The 18,127-nt window shown below is 46.6% G+C and overlaps 1 protein-coding gene across 1 annotated transcript in view; it reads right to left on the reverse strand.

Annotated features, from left to right (window-relative positions):
* LOC144782652 (deubiquitinase DESI2-like) overlaps positions 1-18,127 on the reverse strand; it is a 398,870-nt gene that overhangs the window by 329,818 nt on the left and 50,925 nt on the right. The window lies entirely within an intron of this gene.

Here is an 18,127-nt window from a genome sequence, read left to right on the forward strand (position 1 = left end):
CTTCCACAACAAGATCACGGACATACACAACAGCTTCAACAACCAACCAACGCAAGCCACAACCGCAACGACGCCACCATCCACCACCCTCCGCACCTGGACCCCGATCAGCACCGAAGACACCATCCGCACCATGAACTCCATCCATTCCGGATCTCCGACTGACCCCTGCCCTCACCACGTCTTCAACAAGGCCGACGCTGTCCTCGCACCCCACCTGCGGGACATCATCAACACCTCCTTCGACTCCGCCACCTTCCCCGAGAGCTGGAAGCACGCCGAACTCAGCGCTCTCCTCAAGAAACCCACAGCAGACCCCACCGACCTCAAGAACTACCGTCCCATCTCGCTCCTCCCGTTCCCGGCCAAAGTCATCGAGAAGACCGTCAACAAACAGCTGGCCGCCTTCCTCGAGACGAATGGATCCCTCGACCCCTCACAGTCCGGCTTCCGAGCGAACCACAGCACCGAGACCGCCCTCATCGCCGCCACCGACGACCTTCGAACTCTGATGGACAACGGAGAAACAGCGGCCCTCATCCTCCTGGACCTCTCCGCGGCTTTCGACACAGTCTGCCACCGCACCCTAGTACAGCGCCTCAGCAACATCGGAATCCAGGAGAAGGCACTGGAATGGATCACCTCCTTCCTCGACGGAAGAACACAAAGAGTCCGCCTACCACCGTACAAGTCAGAGGCCACCAAAGTCATCTGCGGCGTACCCCAAGGATCCTCGCTGAGCCCAACCCTCTTCAACGTCTACATGAGCCCCCTCGCGGCCATCGCACGCCAACACAACCTGAACATCATCTCCTACGCCGACGACACCCAGCTGATCCTCTCCCTGACCAACGACCCCGCCACCGCCAGAGCCAACCTGCACGAAGGGATGAGAGACGTAGCCGAATGGATGACGACCAGCCGCCTGAAACTGAACTCAGACAAGACGGAGGTCCTCATCCTGGGCTCCACGCCCTCCGCCTGGGACGACTCCTGGTGGCCCCCCGCCCTGGGCACCGCACCCAAACCGACGGACCACGCACGCAACCTGGGATTCATCCTGGACTCCTCCCTCTCCATGACCAGACAAGTCAACGCCGTCTCCTCGTCATGCTTCAACATCCTGCGCATGCTACGTAAGATCTTCCGGTGGATCCCCACCGAGACGAGGAAGACGGTCACCCAAGCCCTCGTCACCAGCCGACTGGACTACGGCAACGCCCTCTACGCCGGAACCACTGCCAAACTCCAGAAGAGGCTCCAGCGGATCCAGAACGCCTCGGCGAGACTCATCCTCGACATCCCCCGACGCAGCCACATCTCCGGACACCTGAGAGATCTACACTGGCTCCCGGTCAACAAGAGAATCACCTTCCGGCTCCTCACCCACGCGCACAAAGCCCTACACGACCAAGGCCCGAGCTACCTCAACAACCGGATCAACTTCTACACTCCCAAGCGCCTCCTCAGATCAACCAACCACGCCCTCGCCGCCGTCCCCCGCATCCGAAGAGCGACAACAGGAGGAAGATCCTTCTCCTACCTGGCCGCCAAGACCTGGAACTCACTTCCGACCAATCTGCGCCTGACCCAAGACCACCTCTCCTTCAGGAAGAAGCTCAAGACCTGGCTGTTCGAGCAGTAGCGGCACCCCCCCCCCCTCCCAGCGCCTTGAGACCCTACGGGTGAGTAGTGCGCTTTACAAATGACCTGATTGATTGATTGATTGAGGGCAAAACCAAGCATCCCATCTGGTGCCTGGAGTGTTGAGGAAGAATCAAGCCCATCTCCGACCAGTAGTCGGTAATCAGAAAATGAGCTCACACTAAGTTCACACAGAGCAGAGGAAGGACCAGGACAAATACATCAAAAAGTGCTAAAAAAGAAATGAAAAAAAAATTAAGTATAGTTGCATGACATCAGCATTGGAAGGACATACCTCATCCAACTGAAAGAGAGGATAAAGAAGAAATTCTCCAGGCCATGACAAACACAAGAATTAGAAGAAAAGTCGTCTAATAAGGAGCAGAAATAGACAAGAAAGCCACCAAATACGAGCAAGGGACCGACCCAGAACCCCCTCTATATGTAGATTGCTGTCTGCACCAGACAGCTGAAGCTGTCTGCAGTGAACTTGCAAAAAATCTATATGTTTAATACTTGATTAGTGAAAACATTATGTATTACACTTGGTTGCTGGAGCAAATATTGATGTAGAACTGCAATCTATGTAATCTAGACAGTACTATCTCTTTTTGGTCTCATTATAGCCTCAGCAGTTTACTCATGCATTTTGTAAGACCCCAACCCTATTAGAAAGCAAATACTTTATAGAATATTTGCAAGCGGTTGTTAATTTCTTAGAGGGCACAAGTGTACATGACAGGTCGCAATGGGATGTCCTAGTGGCAGCTATCACAGCTTCATAATTCCCCTGATAGGTCATACTGGTTTGTCCAGAAGCTCTTAAAAGTTGTATTGTAAGAACCCTGGTATAGTGCCTTTCATAAGAAAACTAGGATTCCATTAGACATCATAGGAGAATTACCAAGTAACCGAGGAGGAAAATTCTCAGTGAGACACTCGTGCAGTGAGTGGGCTGTGATCAATGAACACTTTGAGAGAAACATGATGCTCTGTTCCTGAATGAATCACCGAGTTATTAGCGTCCAAGGATTCCCTCCATCTTTTTTTTACACTGCTTTGGTGTGTTGATGGCAGAAGGGCTTTCGAAGGCCTGCCAATCTATAGAGGTAAAATCCTGCCTAGCAACAATCGCTTGGCAACAAATCATCGGAAGACGGAATGCACTCTGCAATCTGCCAACCTGTCACAAATACTGAAAACACAGGGTGCAAAGGGTGTGCGAAAGGTACTGTGTGTCTGCGATTTAATAAAAGTACTGCGTTGGCGGGCGGTGTCAAAAGCACTATCTGGTTATACAATTTACCTTGCCAAATGCTTGTTAAGAAGCCTTGAGGGAGACATTAATTGCGGTATATAGCTCTGCGGTGTGTTCTTCTTTCACCAGTAGACTTTGAGGGCATTTACACGTGCAGGTGGCCACGTGACACTGATTATTTCCGTCTCTGCGCCGTGCGTGTCACGTGGGACCCAATTAATTTGCGATTTCCAGTGGCTTTGTGCCACGTCCCTCAAAGCACTTCACCGCTAGCGTTCTGTCTTAACGGAGCCTTTCTGTGAACAGCGGCGATGGTTGTTTGCCTTGGGGCAGGGCTTAAAGGAAGCCAGCGAGAGCCCCAACTTCAGACGAAGGCCCTTCCTGGTTGACATGAGCAGGCTTGTTGCCTAAACCCTGCACGTATTCCACCGTCTGTGCGCAAAACGTCCCCCTCGAGCAGGTTCGGGGCCAACAATGTTGAGTGAGACCCTCTTCAGTGTTATCAGTAGATACAGTCCAAATCCGTGGTGCAGATGTTTCTGTGGGAAATGCAGAGTTGGCAATTACCTGCAAATTTAAAAGATTTCGCAAACTTCCCACAGGTGTTTGAAATTTTAGAAATAACCCTCAGATTCTGTAATTTCAGGCATATTCGAATCCAGCAGAAAGATCAGGGACTGGGGTCAAGGAGGAAGGCCACATAGGCTAGCAACACTGTTATTACCGCCTGAGGTACTGCTTTATTGCAAAGGCAGCCTGGCTAAGATTAGGGCTGGGCTGAGCAGAGAACATCTTTTTCGTAGTTCTTGACTAGGAAATTGCAATACCCAATTTACTCACCCACCAGTGCAGGCTCTCTCCTATCCCTGTGTCTGATTGTCAAAAGCAAGTGTGTTTACTTAGTTGCCCAAAAACACAAGGGGACACAGGGGAAATGAGATCAAGACTGTGTAAGATCAGGAACCTTCAGATCAGAAGAGAGAGGACAAAGGGTGATGTGTGTGTGAGGGGGCGGGGGGGTCGCCACTGTCAGAACACAAGTCCAAGCAAATCCTTTTTCCTTGGGGATGCTTATGCTTATTTGCTGGACCGGAAGCAGTGTAGTCCCTAGACGGAATTTGGTGCTTCCCCATGGGTCCATCTCTCCTGTAATGGAAAGTTCACTAATGCCTTGCTTAAATATACATGTAGGTGTTTAAGGACGAGAGACAAAGGACTTAAGTTTAAAGATTTACGTCAAAATGTTGAAGTACAAAGGCACAAAATTGCAGTTAATCGATTAAAAATTCAGCCAATATGTTAAACTCAAATAGAGAATATCATGAACTCGGAAGAGTTTGAAACAAAACTGACAGAGATTCGTCTTCTAAAAATGGGGAGACTCCATCGCACATCATAAAATCACACACCTTTACAGGATTTAAGACAGAAGGGTTATACATTCACTACATTAGTGCATGGCTCTCAGGCTCAGGACCAATGGAATCAAGCAAAGAGAACATTTGCAACAGAATACAATTGAAGATGTTCTCACAATTGTACTACATGGGAATTGGTGCTCACATCCGGTACATGGGACACACTGTCACATAGTCCCAGGTAATAACCCTAACTTCTGGTCAGCTCCTTGCTGGCCTGTAAAAATGGGACCCCTTCCTGTTCATACCAGTAAATCCAAAGGTTTGGGGGTCATCATTGATGATAGTCTACTCCTAAGCAAATAAATCAACATGGTGGTTTCCACTTCTTATAACACCTTAAGAATGCTTAAGAAAATATTAATCTTTCTTCCCACCTCTGTCAGGAAGTCAGTTATTTCCACACTAATATTATCATAGATAGACTATTGCAATGGCCTCTACATTGGCATGCCGGCCCAATATCTGAACAAACTGCAAGTACTTCAGAATTCTACAGCCAGATTGTTACTGGGATTGCCCAGACACCATTAGGTTTCTCCCGCACTTAAATAACTTCACTGGCTGAAGGTCTGAAACAGAATCAAGTTTAAGGCTCTCTGTTTGGCCGATAAAGCCCTCCACGATTTTGGACCGTTCTTCCTGAAGACAGCCCTATCCTGGTATACCCCTACCAGAATTCTAAGATCATCAGGCACATTCAAAATGTATTCCATCAGATTAAAAAAATCGAAATGAGGAGGGAGCGGTTTCGTGGTCAGAGCAGCCACTTCTTGGATCCTCCTCCCACCCGACATAAGGTCAGCCCCCTCCTTACTTCAGTTAAGGATGCACCTAAACCATGGCTTTTCAAACAGTAGGCTCTCCGTCTCTTCTCATTTTTGCTCATGGAATCAGCGCCAAGACACCTCCGGGTATACGCTGACCTTTACAAATTGGCTAACACCATTGGATTTAAGCGAAGATCTCCTTGGCGGAGACCTCATAGAAAGAAATGTAGAGCAAGGCTTAGAAGATTAAGAAAACAAGAGTAGTTATAGATCTTTCTTTTATAGGGGTGGGGTGGGGGTGCAGGAAAAGTCTGTTCTACATATTTCACATAAAAAAGCAACATGGTCACTTCCCAAGATGTAACAACTACATTATATTTATTTTAGTTTGGAGTACTGCAAAAAACACTGCCTTTGAGTGCCAGGGAGCATTTGGAAGCAATAAATCTGTGATGAGAGCGGGTCAAAAATATTGTTCGGGTCCTATGCTAGTTCAGGAAGATACGCCATCCGTAGGAGTGAGGGATCATACACTGAGAATTTCATAGGAATGCAGTCCTGGAATTGTAGGTTTCTTAGACATCAGGAGCTATAATATGTATGGACAAGTCCATGGCACCCATGGAGCACACAGTGTAATATGGCACCTGGTAATGAAGGCCTTATGCATCTGATCAATATTGCTATATATTATAGGCATCTCATCATAATAAGTACAAGATTATAATCATGGAGCAAAAATGAAGACCGTTTTAGAGCCCTATCTCACATCTGTAGAACGGTCTCATTTTCTTTTGAATTAGATTTGCATGCCAGACATAACAACAAGATATTTAGGGGCTGATTTATATTTTGACAGACCGATCGATCCGCCATGGGGATGGAGCAAATTACCTCATCCCCATGGCAGAGGCTTTGCCCACCAAATTTATAAATGACCGCCAAGCAAGTGGTCATTTATAATGCATTAACAGGAACCACCTTCACAGGGGTTTCTGTCAATGCATTTTCCTGTTTAGTGCAAGGCTGCATCAACATGATGCTGCCCAGTACCAGTTTTGTTTTTTTATTTACAGAAAAAATCCTGAAACAGGATTTTCTTTTTGAAAATCAAAAAAAGGCATGCTCCCCCCACCAAGGGAGTCATTTTCCAAAGTGGGGGGATCATTATTTCCACTTTACTATCCCTCACCACCAGGGTTTGACTGCCTATGGTGAACAGTAAAAATAGCTATATGTCCGCCCATCCTGACTGGGTGGTAGGACATACAGCCATTTCTCCGACAGCCCTTACTCTGTCGGGCTGCTGGAGAGGTTTGACTATGGCAGTGACAGAGTAGTCACCGCCGCAGCCAAAACTAAGGTTCGCCCTCATATATATTTTATGGGCAGACCAGTATGTTGGCGGTATGTATACTCAGTCACAACAGAGTATACATACTGCCAACATATGATACAGGCCCTCAGTCTTCACCAAAATAAAGTGACGTGCGTATTGACTAAACCAAAACCGCACACCCCAGCGTTTACGGTTGCATTTGCATCATCATGAACACCAGCGAAAAGCCCAAACTCCATTCGAGGAATGAAAATACTGCCCAAAATGCAGCAACATGTGAATTGCACAACCACACAGAAACTTGTAAAACCTAAAACACACAAAAAGCAAGTAGTACACATCAGAATATCAACGAACAAATAAAATTTACAACTTAGCGGTTTAAACATGCAAACGAGGATCATACCAAAAATTGCTATATTGTGAGCAAAATGAAAAGAAAAGTTAAAGCGTGTTACAAATATACATACATGGCTAAGAGAAGAGAAATCAAAAAGGGGAAAAGCCACGTAATGCTGAAGGTACATCAGATCCCAGACAGGTATGCACATGAACAGACTCACCAGCATTACCTACCGAAGCACTGCAGGTACAATTTGCACCACAAATCACATCCCTTTGTATGCAATGATGAAACTGCACGCCATGGACAATGCCAAATCACAGAACCGCAACCTCACAGAAATTAGACTCAACCTGGCACACAGGCACAAATCCTCAGGCGGGGGAGAAGAACAACTCTGTTTACCACAAATGGACTTGTACCTGCAGTGCTTTGCATCAGTGCAAACATTCTGTGACATGGTCGGAGATGCATGTAAACATTACTGCAGGGTATGATGTAAAAGTGGTTGCTTTAAAAGGGTTGTTGGTCTACCATGTTCCTTCTGCCTACTTTATGCTCAGTAAATAGAGCAATAGCGGATACACGCAGCCTTTATGTGTCATTCCACAGCTTCCTCAGCATTGTGCATCATCCTGTGTCGTTATTGGCTCGTTCTTCTTCGGAAAACATGACCAATGATGGTACTCTAGGGGGCAGGCTGGCAAGAGAACTCTTTTCCTGCTGGGGGCTGTACGCTGTGAGTGTCGCCCAATATCACTCAGGATAGATTGCTAGAGCCCAAGCACCAGCCTATCCTGTGACTTAGCTGCTGTTGCTGCTCATGGTTCCTGCAAACCGCAGTACATGCCACCCATAGAAGCCTGGAGCCCACCTATGCCAACCTGTACTTCCATAAACATGGGAGGTTCTGCACTCCCTGCATCAAAGCTGTCTGAGGAATGCAGGTAGTGAGGGTCAGGGCTTAGGTGTGATTTATGTACATGTGCAAATGTGTTCATGTTTGCGTGAATGTGTGGTTAACTGTATACGTTTGTGAGTTTGAGTGAGCATGTATGAATGTACGTACACACGTCTCAGCCTTTTTATGTGTAGCACCTACGAATCTGTAGTGCTTATTTGAGTGAGTAAGGTGTTGGGTGGGGCAATATCCCTGACTGCGTTTGGGAGACAGAATGGTGCAAATGCATCGCATAATGGCGACCCGTCATAATATGGACACTGGAATATTGTTGCCTTCCTTGGGACAAAGATGAACACACCAAGCATAATGGTGTCCTTTCTTGCCATGATGGTGGCAGTGGTATATCCTGAATATACTTTGCATACTATTCCCTCCATGGAATTGTGATAGCCATCTCATGCAGAAAGTTGCCCATCATTGTCATTATTCTGACACTGGCATATTGTGGCTATCCAGCGCATACACTCGCCCTCTTAGTATAATGGTGGACACCTCTGTCATTATGGTGTCCTTGGCATATTCTGGGTAACCCCTTTGCATATTGTAGCTCAAGGTCACCATTATAGGGGCATGTTACGTTAAGTTCGTTTTTATTTATATAGTGTATGAACACATACTTTCTAAGTGTATGGCTTAACACAATGGTAAAAAAAAGATACAAACAAAATTGCCTCCCGGGACAAAACTACACGAAGAGTCAAGTTTTTATGGATTTACACAAATTCGGCAGACAGGTTTCGGCAAACAAAAACATGAGGACCCTATAGCCAGCTTTAGAAGTTACAAACAGAAAGGGCCTTTTCCTAATGTAGCTGGCAGCAGCGTTAAATTTGAAATGAATGGGACACACAAACATGTGGTGCTAATAGCTTGTTTTGTGTCAGTGAGATGGGCTGGCGTTTCATGCACCAGTTACAGCGTGGCTAGTTAAAAGACTATTTTGCTGCACACCACCTGGTAGACACGTAGTGCAGCAGTCGACTAGGAGCAACTGCCAGCCTGCAACCACCATTTTAAAGAGTGCTGACCCGTAAGGGCATTTCCATCAACGACTGTTCGAAGAGTACAGAAAAAAAACATCTAAATGTATCTATTTTCTTCCTGAAAATAATACTTTTCCTGGCACTGTATAAGCAAACAAAACATTAACAGCTTCATTTTGGTGGCCCTCGAAATTGCTGCGGTAGTACTGCATCTAGTATATACCTGTTCCTCAGGGTGGGGTGTTTACTAGGCGCTGTGTAACCTCTCAATTCCGAGTTTTGCTTCTCAGTTGGGGAGTAAATTGTGCTATTCGAGTTTTAAAACTTTTTTCTTCCATTTGAACCCATATTGTGGTTTCCGTGGACCTCAGAAAGATCCCCTAATTCTGTTTTATTTGGTAGCCGATCTGGAATAATGGTTATAAGGTAAACACAGATTGCCTATTCACAACTCTGCATCTATGCATTCTGAAGATATGTATATATACTTTTGAGGTACATACATTTATATCTTCAAGGTTGCATAGATGTGATTTTAAGAATAATCTATATCCAGTTATATATTTCAATTGAGGAGATAGTGCTAGTCAGTATCCTGGATTTAAAAATGTTGTAGGTCGATGCATGTAATACTTAATAATATGGTGGAACGCCATTAGGATAATGATCGGTATAGATTAATGGACCAGTTGCTTTATAAACAAGTTTGGATAGCACTTTACACTTACAAGGTTTAGATAGTAATTCTGGTAGAACATGTTTCAATGAATCCTGTGGGGCTCGCTGAACTTTGTGCCAGTGATCATACAAATCCCTAACCTTCCTCTGCTCTTAAATGCATTATTTATCATTAAAGTTCAGAGATCAGGGAAACACCAGAAAAGGTTAACTAAGAGATAATTTATTACAGCCAGCTGTATAATGAGCTGTGAATAGTTAATGAGGCATTAATTAGTCCTAAAATAAACACACCATAGATGCTTGAACATCAAAGACATACCTTCCCTGAAAAATATGAATCAACAGCTCACAGGTGGGGGATCAGTCAAGATATCCCAGGGGGTGACTACACATTTTCCTGGAAAGTATACATTAGTGATAATGTCCGACATTGGGACCCACCGCCCACTGAAGGTTTCAAAGCTAAGCGCATGCTTCCTTAGATCTGCATCTGCTGTAGCGTGCATAGATGATTTGATTTTAATTTTATATAGTGCTTGAATCCTGTGGGCGTTTTGGCGCTTGCCTATAGCCAAGCATCAAGAGATTTAGTTAAAGATCAAGCAAGTGATCTGAGGATATAAACTTTCACCAAGGAGCACTGACACATGGTAGGCAATGACATGAGCCTAAACAACTCTAAACCCACACTGCCCTAAATGCACCACAATCACTGAGGTAGCAAAAATGGCGCTGCACTTCTTCTTCCGCCGGAATGATGGCAAATGACATAACTTTTATCGGCCATTTGGTAAGACAATCATTATTGAAAACTCAAGGCCGAAGTATGTTAAGAATGATTAATAACATTTTTGAGCAAATCTAACAAAATGTTTTAAGCACACCTCACAGGTCAGCAGGAAAGAGTGGGTAAATAGCAGAGGTTGCTAAGGTGTCCATAATGTCAGCTAGCAGCCACAGAAGTGTAGCAGTTGCTAGGCGTAGTTAAGCCTGCTGAATGGCAGCTGAGAGGAGGGTGGGCTGCCTTTGCGCTTGTTTAAATTGCACATGTCTCTTTGGCCGGCCGTCTTGCGTTGCCAACCAGAAATGCGCATTTTTAACCTCTCAACCCAGCGATCTTAAGACAGCTGGGTTGAGAGTAAGTGCAGGCCTCCAGTGCGCTATGGAGCACCAAGAAAGGCCGCTCTCTCCAATCAAGGAGCTGCTATCATGCTGGTTAACAGCATGAGAATAGGCCAGGATTGGCTTGGTAGCTTTCCTCGAGGAGACAAGACAAATGAGGATGTTGCGCTCGTTGCAGGAAAGTAAGTGTGTTTTATATAATTTAATGTATTTTTTGTGCCACCCGCTCACCACCCTCGGAACATGCCAGCCGCCACTGGTGAGCTTGGGAGGATTCTTTTCATCGATGGATGGTACAAGTTGATCATTATCCTTAGAAATGGTCAAAACACCTACGACACAGCTCTACACCAGCTTTTCCCAGGTATATATAACCAGAAGAGGATGTAGCCTTACGGCTAGAGCGGTCGACCTCGGACCTATGAAACCGGGTTTGAGTCCCAGCAACGACTCTCAACAACCTGTGATTCTGGGCAAATCACTGAATATCCCCGTGCCTAATCAAAAAAAAAAAAAAATGAATGCGTTCATCTGTAAGGAAACTGATGCTCATGTAAAGCGCTCTGATACCCGAAGTCTCGGGTCTAATTTGCTCTATATAAAACTCTAAAAAAAAAATATGTGCAAACTAAAATTACAATTAGGACTAAACATATAGGCAGCTCCGCAGCACTACTGCACGAGAAATGTCCACCCATGCGAATTAAACAATGGCTCATAAAGAGTCCACTTATTTTACATTACAACATGGAACTCACCACAGGGCGACATAGGGGTCACAAAGTAACATGAATTACCGATATTGATATAAGAAAAGTCTTTATTTCCTTTTTCACATTATTTAATTTGTTTAGTTTTTATTCAAAACATTAGATTACATAAAACATCTTTAAATAGTTACACAGACATTACATACATAGATACACATCATACTAATCCCCCACCTCAACCTCTCAAGACCGCACTCTGCTCATCCAGTCACACACAGACATCCACAGATATACCATAGTAAATACACATTCCTCAACGTAATTCCCAGAGTGACACAAGGAGGGGACCCTGCAGGACCTTCGTGGCACATCGCCAGGAAGCCCAGATCGATGAGGCAGGATCCAGAATCCGTAGCACTAACCTCCCCAAGGGATATTAGGATGTTGTGTATGTTCAAACCAAAAAGATGGCTGATCAGATATGACCTGGTTATCCATATTGCAACATGCGCCATGCAGAGGCGTTGTCAAATCAGTCACATGCAAAACCACTGAAATTCTCAAGTTATGGTTATCAACATACACAACACCTGCCATAACTCACGCCACCCTCCACGTCATTCTACTGATAACTGTTTTTTGCATTCCTGTGCCATTAGCAAATTGGTGTTTTAGGAATGGCATACACAATTTGACCCGCCGACTTTCAGGAAGTCACTCAAGTGGCATGTCCCTCTACACAATCTTAGATCATCCACCACTCGATTGGTGGTCATCCCCAGGGCCAAGATGACAAAGTGGGGGTGGGGGAGGCAGACGTTTTTTTCCATTTGGCCGGTAAGCTATGGAACACCATGCCATTCACATTGAGGTCTCAAACAAGTAAGCTATTGTTCAGAAAATCCTTGAAGACTTGGCTCTTTGCTTCTGGGTTCTAAGTATTGTCTCCCTGTCTTTTGATTGGTAATAACACGCACTAGCGCTGAGAAGCCTGTTTACTTTTTCTTACTGTCTACTTAGGTGTCGGATTCTCAGGCCGGGGAACTAGCTCAGGCTCACCTGCATTCTAATTTGGTTTTCACCCGCACTTGGCGGGATACAGACAGTTTAGCGGGTCCGACCGCCATCTTGGGTTGGGGCGAAGGTTGGGAGCACTCCGGGCGCCATCTTGCTGAAGGCAAGGGACGCTGGAGGCGGACTTCCGCACTTGGTGAGCTTATTAAAGCCGCCAGGGTGCAGTTCAGGTTAGATCTTGGGCCTGCGCGCTCTGTACTGCTGAGGCATTTTAACTGTGCTTAATTTTAAAATTTACTCGCGCCGCTGGCATCGCACCATAGAACTGTTAAGGGCTCATTTAAATCGCGCTGTTTACTTTTTCTTACTGTCTACTTAGGTGTCGGATTCTCAGGCCGGGGAACTAGCTCAGGCTCACCTGCATTCTAATTTGGTTTTCACCCGCACTTGGCGGGATACAGACAGTTTAGCGGGTCCGACCGCCATCTTGGGTTGGGGCGAAGGTTGGGAGCACTCCGGGCGCCATCTTGCTGAAGGCAAGGGACGCTGGAGGCGGACTTCCGCACTTGGTGAGCTTATTAAAGCCGCCAGGGTGCAGTTCAGGTTAGATCTTGGGCCTGCGCGCTCTGTACTGCTGAGGCATTTTAACTGTGCTTAATTTTAAAATTTACTCGCGCCGCTGGCATCGCGCCATAGAACTGTTAAGGGCTCATTTAAATCGCGCTGTTTACTTTTTCTTACTGTCTACTTAGGTGTCGGATTCTCAGGCCGGGGAACTAGCTCAGGCTCACCTGCATTCTAATTTGGTTTTCACCCGCACTTGGCGGGATACAGACAGTTTAGCGGGTCCGACCGCCATCTTGGGTTGGGGCGAAGGTTGGGAGCACTCCGGGCGCCATCTTGCTGAAGGCAAGGGACGCTGGAGGCGGACTTCCGCTCGGTCTAATATCATATAAGGATGGAAGACCAAGCGCGCAGCGGTCACGCGCAGCGGGCGCGACGTAGGCACGCTGGAGGTGCGCCAGAGGTAAGCCCGTTTGCGCACGTTCGCGCAACGGGCGCGCCTAGGGCTGCTACCTCTGGTCTTTTGCATTCTTCCCGCCTAGTCTATTCTCGGGCTGACCTTTTGGACCTAAGACCGACTCAGGCGCCCCTGACGCAGAGGGCCACTGATCTACCCCCGTCTCAATCTCTGTCTTGTGGGCTGCTTAACGTTCGGTCGCTTTGCAAGCACCATACGGAGATTGCCTTCCTGATCGATTCTTCTGGGCTGGATGTGTTGTTCCTAACCGAAACTTGGACTCGAGAGGACTGTCTAGTTGAACTGGGATTGGCTTGCCCCCCAGGCTTTAAAATCATTCACATCCCTCGGCCGAAGAACCGAGGTGGTGGAATTGGTATCATCTATAGAGAAAGGCTGGGCCTTTTCCAGCTTAAAATTGGTGAGGTTTCGGGCTTTGAACTGATGGGGTTCTCTATTAAAGATCTGGAGAGAACACTGATTACGGGTGTGCTGTGCTACCGGCCACCGGGCACGGCACCCTCCCTATCAGATTTCCTTGACCTGATATACGATCTATCTAACACTCACTCTAAGCTGTTGGTCCTGGGGGACTTCAACCTATGGCAGGGGGGCCCATTGGATGGGGCGTTTACGACACTCTGCAAGCTTTTGGTGACATTCAGTTGCAGCAACTGGTCCGTTCAGCGACTCATAGGGGAGGTCATGTTTTGGATCTGATTTTCGCTGACGCTCAATCAGTAGTGATCAACGATATCCTGTGCCAATGCTGAACCGACCACACACTTGTGGTTTTCTCCCTCTGCATAGGGGATTATCCCTCTGAAGCAGCCGGGGTAGGATTATCGAAACTGGGTAGACCTTGGTCCCGACTACTCAGTTCATTTCCACTGCCCCCTTTACTACCAGACAACTTTTGTCTGAGTAATTCGGTGGAGGAAAGCTATTTTACTCTGTGTCGGTCCATTACCGACACGCTAGACAAGGTGGTGCCCCTTCGAAAGTCCCGAGGGAGAGTGAACCGGGCCTTTCCCTGGTATACGGAAGAGCTACGACAGTTGAAGTTGAGCTGTAAACGCGCTGAGAGAGCTTGGAGGAAGCAGTACTCTACCTCAGCAAAAGCCTCGTTCAGGCTCGCAGTGCAGGGCTATAAGGCGCAGATTAAGCTGGCTAAGGCGGCTTTTCTGGAATCCTCCTTGAACCAGGCACCTAATAAATCTCAAGCCCTGTTTAAAATTGTCAAGGACTTGTCCCACCCTGTGTGTGTGGCTAACACGGTCCTCGCGTCGCAGGCTCTGTGCGACTCCCTGGTGGGTGCTTTTGAGGAGAAGACGGCAAAGATCTTAGAGGGCTTAAAAAACCCTTTGCCCGCTGCTCCTGGCTCGGGAGCTCCGGTTAGCCCGTTCAGTCGACCCCGGCCAGTCGCTTCTAGCCTTGGCTTGGGAGCTCCGAACGAGTTACCCAGTCGACCCCAGCCGATCGACTCTGCTCTCACATTGGGAGCCCTCGGTTCGGGAGCTCCAGTTGGCCTGCCCAGTCGACCCTAGACGGGTGCCTCCGGCCCTAGTCTGGGAGCTCTGGGCAGTTCACCCAGTCGACCCCAGCCGAGCGTCCCTGTTCTCTGTTTGGGAGCTCCGGATACCTCCTCCAGTCGACCCCAACTAAGGCTTTTTCCCTGTCCCTCCTTTGAGGAATTCTGCAGCCTTGCACATATGGTGTCCTCGGGCTCTCCGCTCAACCCACTGCCTCCCAAATTCTGGAAGGTTTTCCACGCGGAACTTTTTCAGCCTTTGTATTCCATCTGTCTCCAGTCTTTGGAGTTGGCATCTGTGCCCGAGTGCTGGAAGCTAGCAGTAGTGTCACCTCTGCTCAAAAAACCAACATTGGACCCTGCCTGTCTTTCCAACTACAGGCCAATCTCCTTGCTCCCTTTTCCTATCAAGATCTTGGAAAAATGGGTGACTCGTTCACTTTCAGGCTTCCTGGAAAATACCGGATGGTTCGATGAGGCACAGTTTGGCTTCCGCCCCGGGCACGGGACGGAGTCCGCGCTGGTAACCGTATTGGACAATCTTTGTTTGCGTGTCGACAGTGGTCGGGCAGCCTTTTTAGTGCTGCTCGACATGTCGGCCGCGTTCGACACGGTTTGCCATCGGACCCTTGTCAGGAGACTAGAGGAGTGTGGGGTCACAGAGGGCGCAAGAGACTGGCTGATATCCTATCTTGGCGGCCGGCAACAGTTGGTCTCACTCCCCCCATTTCGTTCTGAGCCAAGGAGAGTAGGGCAGGGGGTCCCACAGGGCTCAGCCATCAGCCCCATACTTTTTAATCTGTACCTCCGCCCCCTGGTCCAGCTTATAAAATCTTTTGGTGTCTCGGCTTTTAACTACGCCGACGACACCCAGCTGGTCTTTTCTCTGGAAGGAAACAATGCGGTCTCGCTGGAGATTTTTCATCGCTGTATGGCAGCCACAGCGGACTGGCTACGGGCTAACTCCTTACAATTTAACAGCTCTAAGACGGAGGTGCTCTATTGTTCCATAGATCGGATCCCACGGGTACTTCCTGAGAACTTTCGGCCTGACACCTTTCTCGAGCCAGTGTCGGCGGCGGAATCAGCTCGTAACTTGGGGGTGATCTTCGGCCCAAACTTACAGCTTGACATGCACGTCAACAAAACCACCTCTACGTGCATGATGCTGCTACGCATGCTGCGTAAAGTTCTGCCTCTTCTCCCCGCTCAAGCCAGGCCGGAAGTAGTTCGTGGTACCATACTAAGTCGTCTAGACTACTGTAATGGGCTACTTCTGGAGGCCCCAAAAAATCTGTTGGGGAAGCTACAACGGGTGCAGAATATGGCCGCCAAGTTGGCTCTCTCCCGCCCTAGATCTAGCTCTTCTACTCTAGCTTTAAGAGATCTACACTGGCTCCCGGTACACCTGCGAGTGCTGTATAAAGCTGCGTGTCTGGTGTTTAAGGCAGTATATCAACAGGGTCCAATCCCTCTGCAAAATATGTTTGCCTGGTACTCTGCCTCGCGGCCCCTCTGCTCTTCCTCAGCGCAACTGCTTGTAGTTCCGAGGTTTCAGAGAGTTAGGATGGGTGGCCGCTCATTCAGTGTTGCAGCGGCCAAACTTTGGAACTCCCTGCCACTATCCTTGAGAAGCCACAGGGACTACCTTCTGTTTAGGAAAGCGTTAAAAACGCATCTGTTTCCTAAAATTGTTTGAGCAGTGAAAAGTGCAACCGTTCGTAGATCAAAGCACCAGGATGCCCTTTGGGTGACAGGACTGCGCTCTATAAGTATACAAAATAAATAAGAAGCCTTGGCCATCACACGCTTTAGAAAAATTGTACTTACTTACTTACATGGGTTATGTCATGTGTGGTGTGCCTTGATAACCATAATTTGTGAATTTAATTTGAAACATACATAACATAACAGCTTTTTAACTGTGAATTTCATGTTTTCGAAATAGTGTAAATAATTTAAAAAACACTACATCCCCCCACCATAGGTGGCCAACCCGCGCTCCACATGACCTGGGGCCTTGCGCGGGTACGATGGACGCAGGCTCCGCCCTGTTGCAAAAGTCCAAAGGTTAGGCCTTTGGCCTGGCCTTTCTTATTTATATTTGTTTTTGAGATTCACAAATCCTAAATAGGTTTCACCAATCAACTGCAAGATTTGTACGCCGAAACCTGTGCCTACCACTGAATCATTGGGAAGACTCTATTCATACATCAAGGTGTGGTACCAGATTAAGAAGAAAGCAACCAATAATAATCTTAATACATTTCTATGGCAGGAGTTGGAAACTCATAAAAAATCAGAGGCAAATAAATTCCTATCGCGGGCATTGGAGGTAACATGCTCTGCAAATCTTTGGGATAAAAATTTGCCATTCGCTTCATTCAAACAGGCATTAAACAAAGCGGCCAAATTTCATTAATTGATTACGGACAAAGAAATGTTTTCCCATCGTTCCCACTCCTGGACCGTGATCAATAGTTACAAGTCACTCACCCCGGCAGCCTACTTGGATACAACTTATTCTATCTTTATCAAAAAAAAGCTGATGGCCCTAATATTTGGTAACTTTCCGACCTTAGCTGAGGAGTCCCCTTGAAAACAGTTCGAGGTTGTCACCTGTCGTCTCTGTGGTAGTACAAAAGAAGATTTAATTCATATAATATGCCACTGTAAGATGTTGATCAGGGAACGGACATTATTTTTAAAGAATATCTTTCGGATTAAGAGACTACGTACTTACAGAACTGCCATCATTGGAGGCTTGGATTCAACAGCGCCTCAAATAAACTGCAAGTTGGTAAAGTTCTTGCAGGCCTTTGAGAAACGCCTTAAAACTACTTGAGTCAATCCATGTTAATGGTCTAACTTTCTGTCTCTTTTTCTTTTATTTTGATTTTAGTATTAGGAGTAAAACTATTAAGATTTTATTTTGCTTATATTCAACTATTATGTGACTTCCTTTTCTTTTTAATGAGTCCCTAAATTTTTAATATTGGTTGTGTACTGTAAATGAAATTGTTATGGTTTTAATTAACTAAACAATAAAGTTTAAATTCTGTGCCCACCACTATTACCATCACCACAACCACCACAATTACCTTCAAACAGAGAGGTCAGGAGAGCACAATCCTATGAGATAACTATGTACAAGACTGATATAATATACAGTCAGAGTAACATGTAACTGCAAGTGAGGTCAGTAACTTCTCATACGTTATAGGACAAAGGGATGAATAAAGTTCATATTTCGTGTCATCTTTTTCTTTATTGATTCACAAAGTGATTTCCAAATTCATAAAACAACAACCGACACGTGTTTCGTCCGT

The sequence above is a fragment of the Lissotriton helveticus genome, chromosome 9 (genome assembly GCF_964261635.1).
Source record: "Lissotriton helveticus chromosome 9, aLisHel1.1, whole genome shotgun sequence".
Lineage (NCBI taxonomy): Eukaryota > Metazoa > Chordata > Amphibia > Caudata > Salamandridae > Lissotriton > Lissotriton helveticus.